The sequence below is a fragment of the Diadema antillarum genome, unplaced genomic scaffold (genome assembly GCF_040938485.1).
Source record: "Diadema antillarum isolate AM-2024a unplaced genomic scaffold, OU_Dant_1.0 seq00001481_RagTag, whole genome shotgun sequence".
Taxonomy (NCBI): domain Eukaryota; kingdom Metazoa; phylum Echinodermata; class Echinoidea; order Diadematoida; family Diadematidae; genus Diadema; species Diadema antillarum.
Window position 1 is genome coordinate 42,298 of NW_027272220.1, and position 18,025 is coordinate 60,322.

At 37.9% G+C, this 18,025-nt stretch overlaps 1 pseudogene; it reads right to left on the minus strand.

Moving 5' to 3' along the window:
• Positions 1 to 7,760: 7,760 nt before the first annotated feature.
• LOC139709917 (betaine--homocysteine S-methyltransferase 1-like) lies at positions 7,761 to 14,339 on the minus strand (annotated as a pseudogene).
• Positions 14,340 to 18,025: the final 3,686 nt, after the last annotated feature.

The following is an 18,025-nucleotide window of genomic DNA, read 5'->3' on the forward strand; positions in this document are numbered from 1 at the left end:
TTGGGAGTGTGAAAGGGGGTGTGCTAGCCCTAGAGTCCCCATTCCATCCACACACACACTCACAAGGCGGTCATACACATAATGTAAACATTTATAGAAGATGTTAGGATGGCAACTCTTGCTGGAATGGCAACTTCTAATAGCAACAGCCAATCAGGAGGCTGGATTCTTGTCGTTACCATGACAATTGCCATTCCAGCAAGAGCTGCTACCATATCAACTTTTTATGAAATGGGGCCCAGGAGTAGAAGGGGGTGTTCTTATCAGATGACCTTTGATTTCCTTACAAGTTGGCTTGCTACTCCCCCCCCCCCCCCCCCACCAACACAAGGAAAGGAAAAGATGGCATAGTAAAAATACACCTACACACACACACACACACACACACACACACTTACACACACACACACACACACACATTAGCTGGCACGTATACTAGTAGTCAAAATTGACACATAGGGCCAATGTCAACATCATCAGCAATGTGCTGTAATGACAACTGGTAGATCTAGATAAAAAGAACGCCGTATCAGCAGGATTGACAAGAGGTGCGACTAGGGCCTACTAAACATTTTCGACTTGCCCACATTATGTATTATGTACTTTCGTACAAGGCATCAACCATGAAATACGAATGTGCCTACGGAACCTCAGCAGACAAGCATGTCTAAGCAGCTACCTGTGTCCTACACCACGTGCTAAAACTTTATACGGTCACCTACTTCCACCCCACCCCACCCACAACAAATCAACCGTAAAAAAGAAAAGCGAGCGGCCAGTGGCTATAACACGAAATTTGTGTTTCTAGATTTTATGTTAGACAGTGAGCACTACGTCTAATGATGATATAGGCAGGTAAATATGTTTACTTGACAAGACAACCTCACTGATATATTCAAATCGCATTCATGTCATAAGAAAGAAAGAAACTTGCGCGAGACTTGCCCAACATAGCAACGAATGATGCAACCAAATAATGCACTTTGTAAAGGGGGTATCTCACCGGGCTTGAAACTAGTTCGCGACTAGTTCGCAATTCTTTTGCTAGTTGCAGAGACGTCTCCGCGACGTCTCCGAGACGTCTCCTGAAAATTACGAGTCTCCGATTAGTCTTAGCCGCAAGAAATTTAAACATATTCGGTTTTTCGCGAAGTCTCCGCGACGTCTCCGAGACGTCTCCATCAGTCGCGGAGACGTCGCGGAGACTAATCATATCCGCGACTGCTGAGACGTCTCCACGACGTCTCCTTGATGTCTCAGAGACGTCTCAGAGACGTCGCCGAGACCTGCTGGAGACCAGAAAACTGGTGAGAGGTCGCGGAGACGTCTCCGCAACGTCTCCGCGACTTTATTTGACGCTGTTTGACCTACTTTGAAAACTACGTGACCTATCTGCGTGCTGACACCCTGTCTAGATCAAGTCAGGTGATCCTGCAACGGCTCCCTCATATTTGAATTTTTTTGGGACCTGCCATAACTCGTCTCAGAGATGTCTCCTTGGTGAGACCGCAAGACATCTTTATGTTCACGTCCGTATGGATTGAATAGTACATTGGGTGGGTGCCCATTTCAACCGTAGTACACTCAACAACAACAAAAAAGAGAGAAAGTAAACACTTTTTCAAGTTTATATTTCTCATATAATTTTTGGCGAAATGTTAAAGTATGATATACCAAAATGAAAGGTAATTTTAACTGGCTATCCACTTGGTAAGTCAATAGAAAAGGACACTGAACGCATGAGTGAACACCTTTGTTTTTCTCTTCCAAGGCACAAAAATGAAAATTGCAAAAATGATCAAATTGTCATTCATGCGTAAATGCTTTTCAATGTAACAATAAGAACAAAAGACAAATTTAACACGATAAAGAACTTGGATTCAGTTGCAAATATATACCTATGATCTCTACAATGTCTTTGAAGCCCTAAAGAACAATAAAGGCTAAAAATAATGGAGGAAAATGAAGAAAATTCTGTCGAATCCAAATTCAGATGAAATGAGAAAAGAAGCAACATTAAGAAAAATTGTATCATTTTGAACTGATTTCTCAAATTAGGGAAATTGTTGATTATACAGTGTATTTGGTTCTTCAATTTGTCTCATAGATTCTTGAATTACTCAAATGCATGAATGAAATAAAAATATTCTGTTCATTTAATCATCTTTGTGCTCTTACTCCCTATGTCATTTGAAGTTTGAGTAGAGAGAAAATTCTGATTTTCCATCCTTAAGTTTCCCACTTTGATTTTGTTTGACGTTATAAAGAGATAAAGAGAACGTAAACTTTTTTTTTGCTATTGTTCAATCATTTATGTCTCTCACTGTGTTAAACTGGTCTTTTGTTATCATTGTTATCTTAAAGGGCATTTGCAAATGAAAGACAATAATATATATGTAAATTTTTTAAATTTTTACTTTTGTGCCTTGGAGGACAAAAACAAATGTGTTCACTCATGCGTAAAGTTCCTCTTAATATTGACACTCTAGATTAATAGCCAATTAACTTACCTTTAATATGGTGTATAATACATTGATTTTCATCAAAATCTTCTATGAAAGTTTTGAATTCGAAAAAGTTTTTACTTTCTTTTTTTGCTTAGTGTAGACATACGTACCTCGACGCTTCGCATATATGCAATCATACTCTGCATGCATAAAACAAAATAAAACTACTATACATGCTCTATACAGGTGCAAGGCTATAATGAAAGTTGAAACTTAAGTAATGTCAAAATGACAGCCTTAAGCCCGCAAGAGAAACAAATGTTTCGTAATCAGCTATTATCTCGCTTACCTGCTGTCACTTGGCTGTGAGTTTAATGCTCGGATCGAGGGGCATACAGGATTGTGCCGTTATGATAGGCGTTTTCGACGTGCCTATCACATAACTTCTAGCAACCATGGACACTATGAACACCACAAAGACTTCGATAATCTGAATGACCTTTTTCTAGTTCTGGAAAGCGGCATGATGTAGGCTGTATTATGCAACACTAAGATAGATCTCAGATAAAAGAATGTCGTTTTACGTTTTTGTTTTTGTTTTTTAGTACCTAGCAAGACACGAACTGCAGCTAGTGTAGCCTATTCTTTTATTGAACAGAAATATTTGTTGTTATTATTTTTTTTCTTTAATTCGACTCCAACGACCATGACAACTGTGGATGCAAATATAAACACGTACAATGTACACACTCAAAGCTGGTATATATCAAGCTCGGCATGTATGCCTATAAATCCGTATTTAGTTCGGATTAAAACTGTACGGTCCGCACTTATTCAATATATAGGCTTTGCACTGTTTTCTAGCTCCAAGCAGTTCTGCAGAGTGCTTACAATGACGTAAGCAAAACAAAGCCTAGCTACTCTGTCCACATGATTTTCTTGTGAAATTCAACTATAATGAATTTAGAGAATCACGCCTTTATGCCAGAGAAAATTTTCTTCTTATCACTGTAGCGGCTTCCTCTCTGGTCTGCAAAATCTTTGATAATTTCTCTAATGAACTACACGTAATGCCACTCTAAAATTGATACACTGAAATGAGGAAATTACTTTGTACTCCTGAAACCGACGGGTGACGCATTAAAGAAGTAAGTATTCGTTTGAAAATATAAAGAATCAAAATATTTTGTTTCGTTATAATTTCTTGCATTTGTAAAAAAAAAGCAAATCAAAACAAAAAGCATTGATGCTTTAATTTATACAGCTTCCACAAGTACATATACTCTCTATTAAAAAAAAATCGAGTGAAAATATTCGCTCTTAAAGGAGTGAATACAAAAAAGAATGAATTTAGAGTGAAATTGGAGTGAATTTTGAGTGAAAATGTTCATTTTCACTCATTTTGGAGTGACCTCAGGGATCACTCGAAGATTTTGGAGTGATTCCTGAGATCACTCAGATCACGAGTGAAAATGAACATTTTCACTCAAAATTCACTCCATTTTCACTCTAAATTCACTCTTATTTGTATTCACTCCTTCAAGAGTGAATATTTTCACTCGATTTTTTTAGAAAGTAATACATACATTATACAAAGGGATTGTATTTCTTTACACGATAAAAATTATCAATACGTCGTAATCTGAACGTGAGAACTGGACAAACGTAAAAATTCAGCAGGTCCATTTGTAGAGGAAAGAAGCGGAGGGAGGGGTAGAGTGGGACTGTTGTGCGGATTAATGAGTGTATTATTGCTATAGGGAAATCAGTCGTCCCTGGACAGTTCGTTACTAAATGGGTACGCGGAAAATGTGTATCATCATCGCATACCACATCTTTTGCACATTGCAGTAGCATGGGGATACTGCAGTGCACATTCCGAACATGTACTAACGTACTATCCAAATAAAAAAGGGGATGTAGTACATTGTATATACTTATCATACAATGCACAGGACAGATTGGATGGGTGAGGATTGAGTTCAACTTTTTAGAACGTTTACACCCACTCTCTGTACGCTAGTGGGTTTTAGACTGTTTCCAATTCTCGTCGATCTATGAAATAGGCTTGTGCATCATTCGTTTTATGAAAGGGGCCCGTAAATTTATTAAATTCAACCCCCCCCCCAAAAAAAAAAAAAAAAAATGCATCCGGTACACCTACAACACTATACAAAGGCTTGAGCCATGTGTTCGGATTTTACCGGAAGCATGGTTCAGTGTGTATATATCAGTAAAATCAATGAATGATAATTGACCAATCAGATTGCAGAGATTCTACAGCCCATACTTTATGATACCAGCTAGGATGCCGTTCGATTTGTAACGTACAATGCGCGCACGCTGGCCGCAGCAACATTTCAGTGACGTCATGATACTTTCCCGGGTAGGATTTACCTCGAGAACGTCCTGGCTGACAGCTTCACTGAGTGTCCTCCGGAGGCTACCCAGAGTCTACCCTGACTATGGACGGTAAGGTATGATTTCCCTCGAGGTTCTCCAGAGGCTAGCGGGGGCTATCCACTGTGCTGCGTCTTAAAGGAAACCAAAACCCAAAGAGAAATGTGGATTGAGTGAAAGCAGCAACATTAGTATAGAACACATCAGTGAAAGTTTGAGGAAAATCGGACAATCAATGCAAAAGTTGGGAATTTTTACAGTTTTGGTGTTGGAACTGCTGGATGAGGAGACTACTAGAGATTATGACGTATGTGTGGACAACAATATAAAGAAAATATTAAGAAAATTCCACAAAGACTTTTCACTTTTCTAGCATAATGAAAGTCCACTATGACTAACTACCTTCAGAAAGCAGGGGGAATAATTGCTACCCATAACGTATGTAAGTATCAAGTTGATGGAGTGTAATTTTCATGAAAAATGAATTTTTGTGGAATTCACTTTATTATTTTCTTTATATTGTTGTCCACACATACGTCATAATCTCCAGTAGTCTCCTCATCCAGCTGTTCCAACACCAAAACTTTAAAAATTCATAACTTTTGCATCGATTGTCTGATTTTCCTCAAATTTTCACTGATGTGTTCTACTAATGTTGCTGCTTTCACTCAATCCATATTGCTGTTTGGGTTTTGGTTTCCTTTAATTTCTTAAAATATTCAATACCTACTGAATAGATCTTCATTCCCTGCCCCACCTGGTACATTTTAAAAACCACAATCAGTCACTTAATTGTTAGAGAATAATTATGATTGTGCATCGAAGTGTACGCGTTCATCGGCATCGGCAACGGCCGACTGTAGAAGAGAATTTTCCGCTGTGTGCGTGTACCCCCATAGAGATCAGTGATAAAGTTCAGTGTACACAATTCGTTACGGGGCTCTCAAACACTACATGTACGTGTATTACGTGGATATCCGATCAGGGCCTGCTTTACCACTCCATTGTGTCCCCACGCTACTGGGTTTTTAACAGACGCGAGGTAACAATGTTGTCAATGTGTCCTCCGGAGGTTACCTCGAGTTGACTGGGTATCAGTGTGAGCCGCTGTATACCCTATATTCCAAAATATGAGACTTAAATTGCTACTAATTTTACGTTTAAATGTAAATGCTATCATGATGTTAGACTCATTGCATGCTATTACGCAACGTACACTTTGGTGTTCATGTTTTCTTCGTCTTCTTCTTCTTCTTCTTCTTCTTTTGAACAACATCCATACGTGATATGCATGCATGGCAATATACTTTTTATGGTAGAATTGTTAAGGCAGTAATGTGATTATTGGTCAAGATGCTCTAATTTGCCGCTCCTGGAGTATAACTTTGAAACTTTGAAAGTCTTAAAAGAAGAACACTTTCAAATCAAGGACTATCTTGTCTGAAATTTATTCTCTAACCTAATACATTATGATACACATGCAGTGAAATCAATGTATGAAGTGTTGTTTTGGGTAATGATGAAACAATATTAATATAGCCGACTATCGTTATAATGATATTATCGAGACCGGCAGTTTAACTTTTTCGTTTTATCGAAATTTCGTTATAACCTAACGAATAAAGTATGATACAGATGATAATTTTGGTACCTGAATCTTCATTTCATTATGACTGCAAATTTCGTAAAAACCGTGTCCGCTATAACGGGATTATAATACATTGCTTTTACATATACCTGTGTTTGTATAGACTACATGTATGTGTGTGTGTCCGTTCTCCAAGCTCTTTCCCCGTATCCTGCCACTTTGAAAGGTATTAGCCCACATTTGTAAACCTGCAGCAATTGGTCTCATAGTTAGCATGGAGTTTGGGTATGATTGCAGTAACACCTGTGCAAAAAATTTCGTTCCAATTAGTCCATTACTTTCATAAAAATAAATGAAAATGCACCGTATGCATGCGTATAACGCTCGCTAACTCCGGTCCACGTACGTACTACATGCATGCGATACATGTGTAAGTTACATGTACGTAGCTAGCCCGCGCTCGTAATTCGATTTTGGGTCGGGTTGACCCGGTTTGAAAATTGATTTTAAAACGATGATTTTCTCTCTTTTATCGAATGGTATGAGCAACAGGTGAGGTATGTTACTGTTTTAACTTGTACTTGAAGTCATATTGGACCTGTTTTATGCAGTTTTGATTTTCGTGGGTTTGCAAATGTGGGCTAAATACCTTTGAAACAATCATCAATGTGATTATTACACTTAAGGCTTTGACAGCCTTGTTCCACATTGAAAATTGCACCATACAAGGTCATCATTATCTCTGTCTCTAAGATACTCCATACTCATTCTCTTTTCATATTATGTTTACACTAAGAGAAATATCTGTATGTACGTTGGCAAACCGACGCAAGCGTTCTGTCTGTTTGTTTGCTTTTCCATTCGATTTAAAAAGAATCACTGTCCAAGATTCTGCATATATTATGCTTCACAGACTTTTCAGAACGTTCTCAGAGGTAGATCACTCTTTTATCACTTACTCCGTATATGCACATTTCATAACATATACTATCAACATACTGTGCATAACCTGATAAAAAGTGTGTTTTTTTTCTTAAGAAATCCGTCTTTTCTTCCCTAAAGCAAGGACTATAGCGGTTTTCAAATATCTTGGTACATGATTGATTGTACACTGTAGTACGTATACAAAATAAAATGAAAAAGATATAGGTATTCAAGTTCATGGAAAATAGCCACAAGTTGAAGAACGCCTTACAAAGTAGCCTATGGTTCATGTCTATATAAAGCAGTAATGTAAAGGAAATGAACATTACCCTTTACACCATTAGGTCAGAATAGGAATACAAAATTCAAACATTGTGATGAAAACATAAGTAACTGTTGTCTCATGAAGATTTGCTATCGCTACTTTTTGGTCTCAGTTCTGCTCGTTTCATAATCCAATCTCTTCCAGCAGAGGGCTTCAGGTTCATCCAATAGTCTCTCGATGCTCTGTGACAAAAACAAAATGAAACAAGACACGTTGAATGAAGGCAAGATATTATTAAGCAGGGGTGAAGATTCACGCTGGTCCCCTTTTCCGACATAGTGTATTAATTTTGTTTAAAAATTGCAGATCTGCAGTCGCGACCTTACAAACATACAGAGCATGGACCCTAAATTTGTGGTAGGGTCCATCATGTGCAGAGGAAGACAAATTCAAGAAAACTAATACAGTGTACCCATTAACTATTTTGCATGGTGATGCAAATGAGGAAGTGAGGTTGATGGTAGCAACTATGTAGTCCTTGAAAAGAGTTATTTGGTGATAGAAGACCAGTCAGGGCAGCTAGACAGCTACGGGAGAGTATAAACAAGGGGGAGGGGTGTGGCAAATACAAAGTAGTGACAGTGGCAAAATGAGACAGTGATAAAATATAGCAACATGGGAGTGTGGTAAATACTTAGTGACAGTCGAAGGGCAGTGGTGAGCTGGAATAGAAGTTGAGATTGCACTAATGGAGGGGGGGGGGGTAGGAGACAGGGGCAGCTGTAACCCCTACCCCTCACTTCCAGATCATTGGTAATAGCTCTGCGACTGTCTCATTTGCCTTCCTTACACTCTTCCTGCGTCATTTCCCTTCTTCACTTGCCTCTTTTAGGGTTTTAATTCACTGTGTTTATTGTTCGTGGGTGTGAACTATCACCCACCTTTTTTTTAAATTCATTTGTTTTCACATTGAGTATCTTCTTTTCCGTGTTTCAGTAAGCAATTAGCTGTTCAGCCTTTGCTGTAACTATCGCTATGTTCTGTTGACTGCCTAAGGTGGTACAGTGTAATACATTATACAACTCATGAAAGCGCATATGATTTAGAATGAATTGAATTACACTCTTCCAAATATCTCTTACACAAGTAAAAGGAAATACCATTTCAGTTCATTTACTAATTTGCTTTAAATCATTGCAGTCCACCCACTGACAGATGAAATATTACGTATTAAAAATTGTATACCGCAAACTTGTATTGAATTGAGCGTGCACGTACCTCTTCCGCAGAGTTGCAACGAAACTTCTATTCAAACTCTGAGGAAATCCCGATTTATCGATCCCAAAAACTCCACGGCCTCGTTCTTCTTTCAACTATATATGTGAAATTTTGGAAGCAAAAACGACAGGAACATTTCACTGCAGAAAATTCAACTTTTACACTTTCATTCTTAGAACAAGGAAATTTACCATTGAAAATGAAACTTTAGGTACACGTTTTGATTGTTGATGATAATATTCAGCATGATGGTAGTTTACCACTGATTTGAAGTAAAAATGTACACGAGGAGTATACAATGTACTACAGTGTAATAAAACTTAACCAAGAAATATCAACCAAGGATCAACTATATAGCATGTACTGATTTATATTAAACTGCACTTTGTTTTTCCGCCTAGCGGACATTATACCTCATCAGATATGGCCCTAATATGATGGGGTTCAAATCCGCAACATCCACCGACGTACCGAACTCCGAGCTCGTACGCTGCGCGAGCAAACTTGTGCGCGTCGATCCGTGTGAGAACACGGGGCTCCATCGCTGATGTTGCATTGTAAGATGAGCACATTATTGTATCGTACAAGACAAAGAGAGAGATAAGACAACTGCAAATTAGCATGGTACACATGGAAAACAAAAGCATCACATTGGAACTGAGTAGTTGATAATTTTTTAGCCAATGAGCCATATTTTCAAAAAGAAGGAATCGTGAGGAAAACAGCACTGTACACTAGACCTATCACTATCGTCACTCCTATACCAAACCGCAATTATTCATAGAGGCTGGTAAACATTAAATCAGTGCCAGGAAAGTCTACTATCAACGTAAGAAGGTGATGTTCCCTCACTTTTTTTTTACATGAAGTTACGTAAAAAACAAACGAGAATCGATAATAGATAGTGAAATGTGAAAAATAGTGGGACGTTCCTTTTTTGTTTTGTTTTGTTTTGCTTTGCTTTGTTTTTTGATACTGATTCTGGTGGGCGGCAAGTTCTGACGCGTCCAAATTGGACAATGGCGTTGAGTTACTAACCATAAGGAAACTCTGGAAGCTCGGTGTATCCGATTGGCTCTCCTGCGATTTCCTGAGTGTGGAATCCTACGGGCTGTAAGATGAGGTGCGCCCTCTGTTTGGAGGCTTGAAGACCTTCTTTCATCATAGCAATTGTCTCAAGTGCAATATTGGGATCGTAGCAGCAGTTCACTCCTATGACGTCCGCTCCTAAGAATAAATATATATAGATTAACACTTGATGCGGTACTTCCTGAAGTAATATTGTGATTTTTTTTTCTCAAAATATGCCCATTATCAAGCTGTTGGTATTTATGGTACTTATGTAGGTAAATTAAAGTACAATTAGTGATTTACAGACCCATGTCATGTTGCTGTACTTTTGCAAATTAGTGTTTTTTGTTCGGTATATTTGTTTGCTGGTTTTTTTTCTGTCCTGTCTGATCTGTAATGTTTGTCCTCTTTTGAATTACTGTATTTTCCTATTCAAGCTTATCGGGTTTATATCCTGTAATGTTCTGTAGAAAAGGGAATATAAAAATGAATGGAATCATCGTGTTGTTGGCAATCATTTTAGGTACGAACGTATAGATGCTTTACCATCATATGGCCGCACGTTTTCTCAGGGTTACTTAACAACAGGTGATTCAAAGTTGAGTATGTTATAAATCTTACTTTGTGCTGTCGACTTCATCCTAAAAGTTGGTGTTAACACACGCATGCACACACATACACACGCACACAAACACACGCATAATCATAAACATACATGAAGAAGCGCAGCTTTAAAAAAAAATGAAAAAGGAGAACTTTTCTGGAAAAAGGTTGGATTGTTACGTCGCAATCGATATCCGCGCAGGCTCACGGACCTGCCTTCGCCAGTCTGACGGCTGAGTCGGCTGGCTTCACGCCCATCTCATCACCAGCTATACAAATCCTCATCATACACACTACGGGTAGGCCGTAAGTCTTCATCACTTCAATGCCCACTCGGCTTCTTCCGTGTAACTGAAGAACTGAACAGAGTGAATAAAAAAGGAATATGCAATGGCTTTCGCTCACGGAATTTTGCATGGTGTAGAAAGCGCAGTACAACAGTGATGATACGAATAGCTAATTTTGATTTGAGTAAGGTCTTTAACCATCCAAATATTTGCTACGAATCTAATCTGCAAATAAATCACACATGTACCTCGATCAGCTCGCAGATGATATTCATGAGCATTATGCTCATCTAACACATGTATACGTCCAACGACTAAAGGTCAAGAGCTAAAAATAAGTACAATGTACATACAATGCGAATAAAGCATGAAACGTCAGCCAAATGGCTAGCCAAAATTAAACATAAGACGACAACGTTACTACCTCTCCTACGAGGAAGTCGACTTTCTTGCGACTGAAGACATCACACTGCTGTCGAAACTGATTCTGGACGACATCCTTTCCCTTCCCGACTTCGTAGGCGACCACGGGACCCATGCTGCCTGCCACCAGGGCGTCTCCCTCATCAGCCACCTCTCTCGCTAGATCGCAGGCCCGCTCGTTCAGCTCCTCCCACTACAACAAAGCATGAAGACAGATTCCCTTATAATGAAGTTGATATTGCTTGAAATACAGACACTCCCGTTTTACATCAAGATGATTTCAGTAAAAACATGATTTCACAAACGAATTACGGCTAATAAGCATCTCGTCAAACTTGTGTGGTCTACGCAAAATTGTTGCAAAGTCTATTTCCTAGATCAAGCGATGCTTTTTACTACTAATACTAGTATTGATACTACTACTATTATTAATATTATTATTGTTATTATTATTGTTATTTATTGTTATTACTATTATTATTTTATTATTATCATCATCATTATTATTATAACTATTACTACTACCATTAATATTATCATCATTATCATTATAGCATCATAATCATCATCACCGTCGTCGTTGTTGTTGTTTCTCTGCAAACATATGCCCTGACTGTCCTCTATGCAAGCAATCGCAGTTTGCTTTGTAATCTGAACTTCCAGCATAATTATGAACATTGAATATCAAGTTACTGGACATTGCCAGAATGCCCCCAACTTTTATTTCCTTTAGCATAGTTTGAATAATTCCGACTATATAATATCTTAGGCATCACGACATCTCTGGAGACAAAGTTATTCAAATGGCTTGCTTTGTTTGGATGTGCTACGTATTTATTTCAACCGCTAAACTCTGAGAAAAGGGGTTGAAGATATCATGGTTACGTTCAGAAGTGTATCCTCAACGGAGGCTGACGAATTTTTGCCCTCGATGGAATCTTCTGATGCGTAGAATGTAAACGTTTGCAGGACGTCGGCTCAGCCCTCAGAAACTCGCGATGAAGTTGTTTTACTGAAGGTAGGATGGTAGATGATCTTTTCGAGTTAAGGTATTTTCTGTCTTTATTTACTCTCTCGTTTATTTTGTTAAAATTATCCCTAACGATTGGTCTTGCCTTTTCTTCTTCTTCTTTTTCTTCTTCTTTCCATCGGTTTTTTTTTTTTTTTCGTTTTCTTGTACATAATAATAATGACCACATTCTCTATAGTCTTGCTATTACTACTTCAACTATTCTGATAAACTTTCATTACCATTCTTGGTTCTCTGCTCTTGCCTTATTCCTCCTCACATACATCCATCCTTTCTTCTTGTTTTTCAAAATCTTGTCATAGCAATGATTAGTCTTTCTACATCATAATCAATGAAAATAAACTTTGATGATGACAGTGGAGAATATTCGTAGCATTTGCGTCGTTGTTTTTCGCACAAATTATTCAAGATAACTGTGAAAACGAAATCTTTTTCTTTCCTAGTGAACACTGTGGAATAGACGTAGACTCACCAGCATCGGGATGCTGGATAACAGCCTCGGGCGTCCAGGCACCAGCCACGGCGTAACCCCGCTTCTCCATAGTCATTAACATGCTGCCGTCTCCTATCACCGGACCAGCGGCCAGTCTTTCCAACAGACCCTTCTTAGTCGACATGGTGTCTGGCTAGCGGCGGCTGGGCTGATGATAATTTTGCTTTGCTCTATTTCTACATTTTGAAACAAAACAAACATGGAGAATGTTCACGTTATGATACATAATGGAAACAGAATGACATAAAGAATAATTACAACAGCATGTATCGATACATTTGTAAAAACGTCGAAGTCTGGAACTCGTGAGTTATAGGCCTATTATTATAGCTACACAAAAAAAAAAAATCACTTTTTAAATCATATTTACAAATGAATACCAGATTGACCTCCTCACATTTCAATATCGTGATACTTTAAACCACAGTGACATCTTTTCAAAAGTGGTGACAATATCAACTACTATGAAACTGAACGCACTAAATGCAGTCTTGACAGAATAAAACAATCTTTAAACGTGGAGCCCTGTAACTGGTGTTAATGTTGCATGTCTGTTTCCTATACGTAATCCATCGTGCACTGTATTAAATTTATGTCACCACAACTGCACTGACTGGGAACCGTCAGAGAAAAAAAAAAACACCTAATATATCTCCATAACAAAAAAGAAAAACAAACAACAACACACCAACAATTCCGACCACGTATCATTTCATAATCTTGAAAACGGGGAAGCACCCTCGAGCTTAGCTATTTCAGATGCAGAAAAAATGGACCCGTTTATATAAATATTGTATTTAGGAAACGTTGAAGACTAAGAGGCTACACAAACGTGTAACCTACTGTAAGTTTAGTGCGCCTGCGTTGCATGTATATCATGTGGAATAAGACACAAAACAAAATTTGGGCCCCAAAGTCACACACAAAAAGTAAACACCCCCAAAATAAACAAAGAAACTAAAAACTTATTGATTCTGAAGGGGGAGACCAGTGGCAAGATGGGCTACTATTCTGAACCTTTTAGATCCTAATTCAAGGAAAATGACGCGAATTGACAGTGAAACTACTGGAGCGGACAACGAGGGCATCGAAATACAAAGCTTTCCGACAAGTCCGATGCGATTAGTAACCTTTTATTATCACTTATCGGTGCTTCTGTGCCAATAAGGCGCACAAACAAACTGGTTACTCTCTAGATGAGTGTGTGTTATATCCGCTCCAGCGTATCCCCATGCATTTGCTGGAACGGTGCTGACACCATGCAAGATGTACACATTCCAATGCAAAGATATACATACCCGTTCCAAGGTGGTATAGTTAAGTAGGCACGTGTTGTTCAAAGCGAACCAAAGTCATCACTCTCAAGCGAGAAGCTTTCTCAGTCTCCCACACATCACGTTGTACAAGGAGTGTTTTAATGGAATGTCCAGCGTGGATACAATGACTACAATGACTCACAGGTTCCTGTAGTTTTGATGTAGCAATAAGGACTTACCGATATAGTTGCGTACGTCTCTGCATGCGAAGACGTTCTGGACATGACTGTGTGGAAAGGAGTATACACACGGAGTTTCATAAGCGCCGCGGAACGTATTTTGTATATAGCCCCACTGCGGGACGGGGGGGGGGGGGTACTTTTGATCTTGACTGGAGGGGGCTGCTCTGATAAACATTCTTAAATGTAAAGCACTTTGGGAAAAAATCTAGTAATCAAAATAATATTCGGGGTAGATGCGAATGGCTAAATTATGGTATCAGTCACCCCTTAATTATTGTTCCACGTTGAAAGCCTAAAGATGTGAACTGGGGTGAGATGGAGTAATTTCCCCCTCCCTAACAACGGAGTTTTGAAGTTAGTATTTTGAATTTAAATTGAACGATTCGATGTACTCTTTTGGTTGCATTTTGAGACAATTTTCCCTCCTCCATGTGTACTAAGTCTGTTATCTTTTTTAATACCTGGAAATATTCCATATTTCATACAGATTTTATATTCCATTTGATATAAAAAAAGAGAAATACGGGTAACACAACAGTCATTTTGAGACAAATTGCACAAAGGTATAAGGACACATCAATGATGTGTTATTATGAGGAATCTACAAAAAAGCATAGCTTGTAATATGGGATGTAGATTCAAAAGATATGATACATCTCGGCGTTAACTACAATTCATATCTCAATGACGAAAAATGACGAAACATTCAAGAATACAATATGCATATAAATTATATTTGAATATGATAAAGTTTTATACGAAATGTACAAAGTATTATATTATAATACAATATGATACATCCCATATTACAAGCTATGCTTTTTTGTAGATTCCTCATAATAACACATCATTGATGTGTCCTTATAGCTTTGTGCAATTTGTCTCAAAATGACTGATGTGTTACCCGTATTTCTTTTTTTATATCAAATGGAATATAAAATCTGTATGTTAGTGATTAAACTAAAGGTATCGATGCTAAATAAGGTTGCGAATTGAGACACCGCATAAGTATGAAATGCGATATCTTCTTCCTCCCTCTACGAAGTTTGAAAAGCTTTCCTGATTGTGATAATCTCTGATATATTTTATTCAAATTTGCGTATAACAACTTACACAATTAAAAAAAAAATGCATTGTTCTAGTCCCGAATTCAGACTTGTCAATAACACTGATTGGCTCGAGGTTTGCCTGACATAATAGAGACCAATTCGGTTTGGGTACTGTTTTGTTTTGTTTTGTTTTGTTTTGTTTTTGTTTTGTTTTTGTTTTTTTTTTATGGTAATTTTTAACTGGGGGCTTCGAGTATGCCTAACAGAAGATAATTCAAATTCATGTACTGACATAGCAACGCACCTGGCTCATTGCATAGCCCTTTGAAAGTGCTTTTGGTCTTCTTGGAAGCCCCCAGTTATGACCGCCAGAAGTTAATGTTCTGAAGTCGGATTCATCCAACTAGATTCCAGGGCTGAATAATCTATTGCGAGGGTTCCCCCGCCCTCAAGAAAAAAAAAAATCCATGGATTTGAATATTACCTGGGTACATATAAGCCAGTTTGCAGTTAGCTCATGGGCACATTGGTACAACATTTACTAATGACCTTTCTTCTCTTTTTTCTCAGTCGGTTAGGAGCACTTCACTCGTTTTCAGAGCAACATAATGCGCAAGCTTTACCTAACAATTTACAATTTATAGGATTATTTCATTTATCCTGCCTAACAAGCAAAAAATGAACTTGGGTAGACCAGATGGCCTGAATGATCCGTATTGTTGGGAAAGCATCAATTTCCTTCGTTTGTATTGACGGTATTAAAAATCGTTTTCCTTGGATATTGCTATAAATACCACTTTTGTTGTCAAGGTGGATGTGCTGGCAAGCAGTATTTATAGGGATTAACTAGATAATAAGTACATCACAAATGCTCATCCAAGTGAACTTAAAACCAACATGCCTGTTTGAACGATTGAACTTTTTTCTGCTCATGCGCTGGGTGGAACTGCGAACTGGCATACTGCATGTGACTTCCATCTCATAATCACAGCAGTACATTGGTTTACCAGTGATGAAAATCTGCGTCTGCCCACAATATTATTCTCTGATGTTTGTTTCTTTATTCACAAGGTCAGTCTCAGAGGACATTGACTGTATCATTATTGTGGTGTTACTGTAATGCTGAATTAGGGAATATATTCAACACTAAGAGGAACACTATGGGCGATTACATCATCACCTCACCTTAAAGGGACTCTACAGTACTGGTTGAGGTAGAAATTCATGTTTTGAACATTCATAAGTGAGATAATGAAAAGCCTCTTATGAAATATGAAAGAGCATGTAATTTAAGAAGGATTCAACGTTTATTTGATGAAATTGGTTTTCAAATGGCTGAGATATCCAAAAAAGTGATAATAAAAGGCCACATGCCCCAACTTTATTGGGATATTTTTGTTTCACCTCGTTTTTGGATATCTCAGCCATTTCAAAACCAATTTTCATCGAATAAACTTTTGATACCCTTAGAACTGCATGCTCTTTGACATCTCATAGAGTAGTTTTTGAATATCTCGCAAAACGTTAAAAGCTAAATCTTCACCTCGACCAGAACTGTACACACCCTTTAAATACGTGCATCCTTAAATTTATATATTATATATATATAATTGTGTGTGTGTGTGCATATGTGCGTGTGTGTGTGCATATGTGCGTTTGTGTTGGTCTGTCTCATCCTCTCTCCCTCCCTCTCTCTCTATTTTTTTTTGTTATACATGTATGTTATTAAAAGTAAAATAAGATATGCATACCGATAATTATTGTACCAATACATTATTGCAAAGGAAGACTGTGATATTATGTTTTTAGAGCATTTAATGAAAATTGGCGTAAAATAAGATGTCTATGCTCAATGTATGCTATACAAATTGTGGTACATATAAGTTTTGCAAGAATATCATATATATAGGCTATACACACTTTGACATAATTTTGTGCTAGGCAAATAAATACAAATCTGACAGCAAATAAGGCAATCAAAGTTAGCATTATTCACTATCAAGGCATGATTAATAATCATCAATAACATGGCACATGATAGAAATATGCTCCTATGCCATTCAGCGTAACGGAGCATGCAGTGCTTATCCACAATTACTACAACTCATAATGGAAATTCTCGTCTTCATTCTCATGATATATCCAAACAACAACTACAAAAATCCTGGCTCTGGAAGCAGGACAACATTCTATTCACGGTAACTTTAAGATTACATCTCTCTTAATTAACCATCACCATTCATATTTCAACACACTGTATAACAACTCTTATGACTATCGTGCAACGGTGTAGAATGGAGTTTCCGGGTAGGGTCAAGACCCGCAATCACCTAGACTCGAATTTCGCACCCTTGAACATTACAGTGTCAAATAGATTTATTAATAATCGATTGGCGCTTATTCACACTACTATAGCGGCACTTTTTAACGGTATTTGCAACATACATATGCGCACTCTTTCTTCTTTCTGTATTCTTACAGAAGCAAGATAAACTGCATACATGGCAAAAATAATAGAAGTAAGCAGAATAGCTATCTGCTGGTAAGTTCACACACAACAAATAATATACCTGTACAATAATGAATAAATCGCTGGACGGCAAAAGAACTTGCACTTAAACATTTTTCTCCTTTGTAAATAAAGGAATGACAAATTACTTTATTGTACA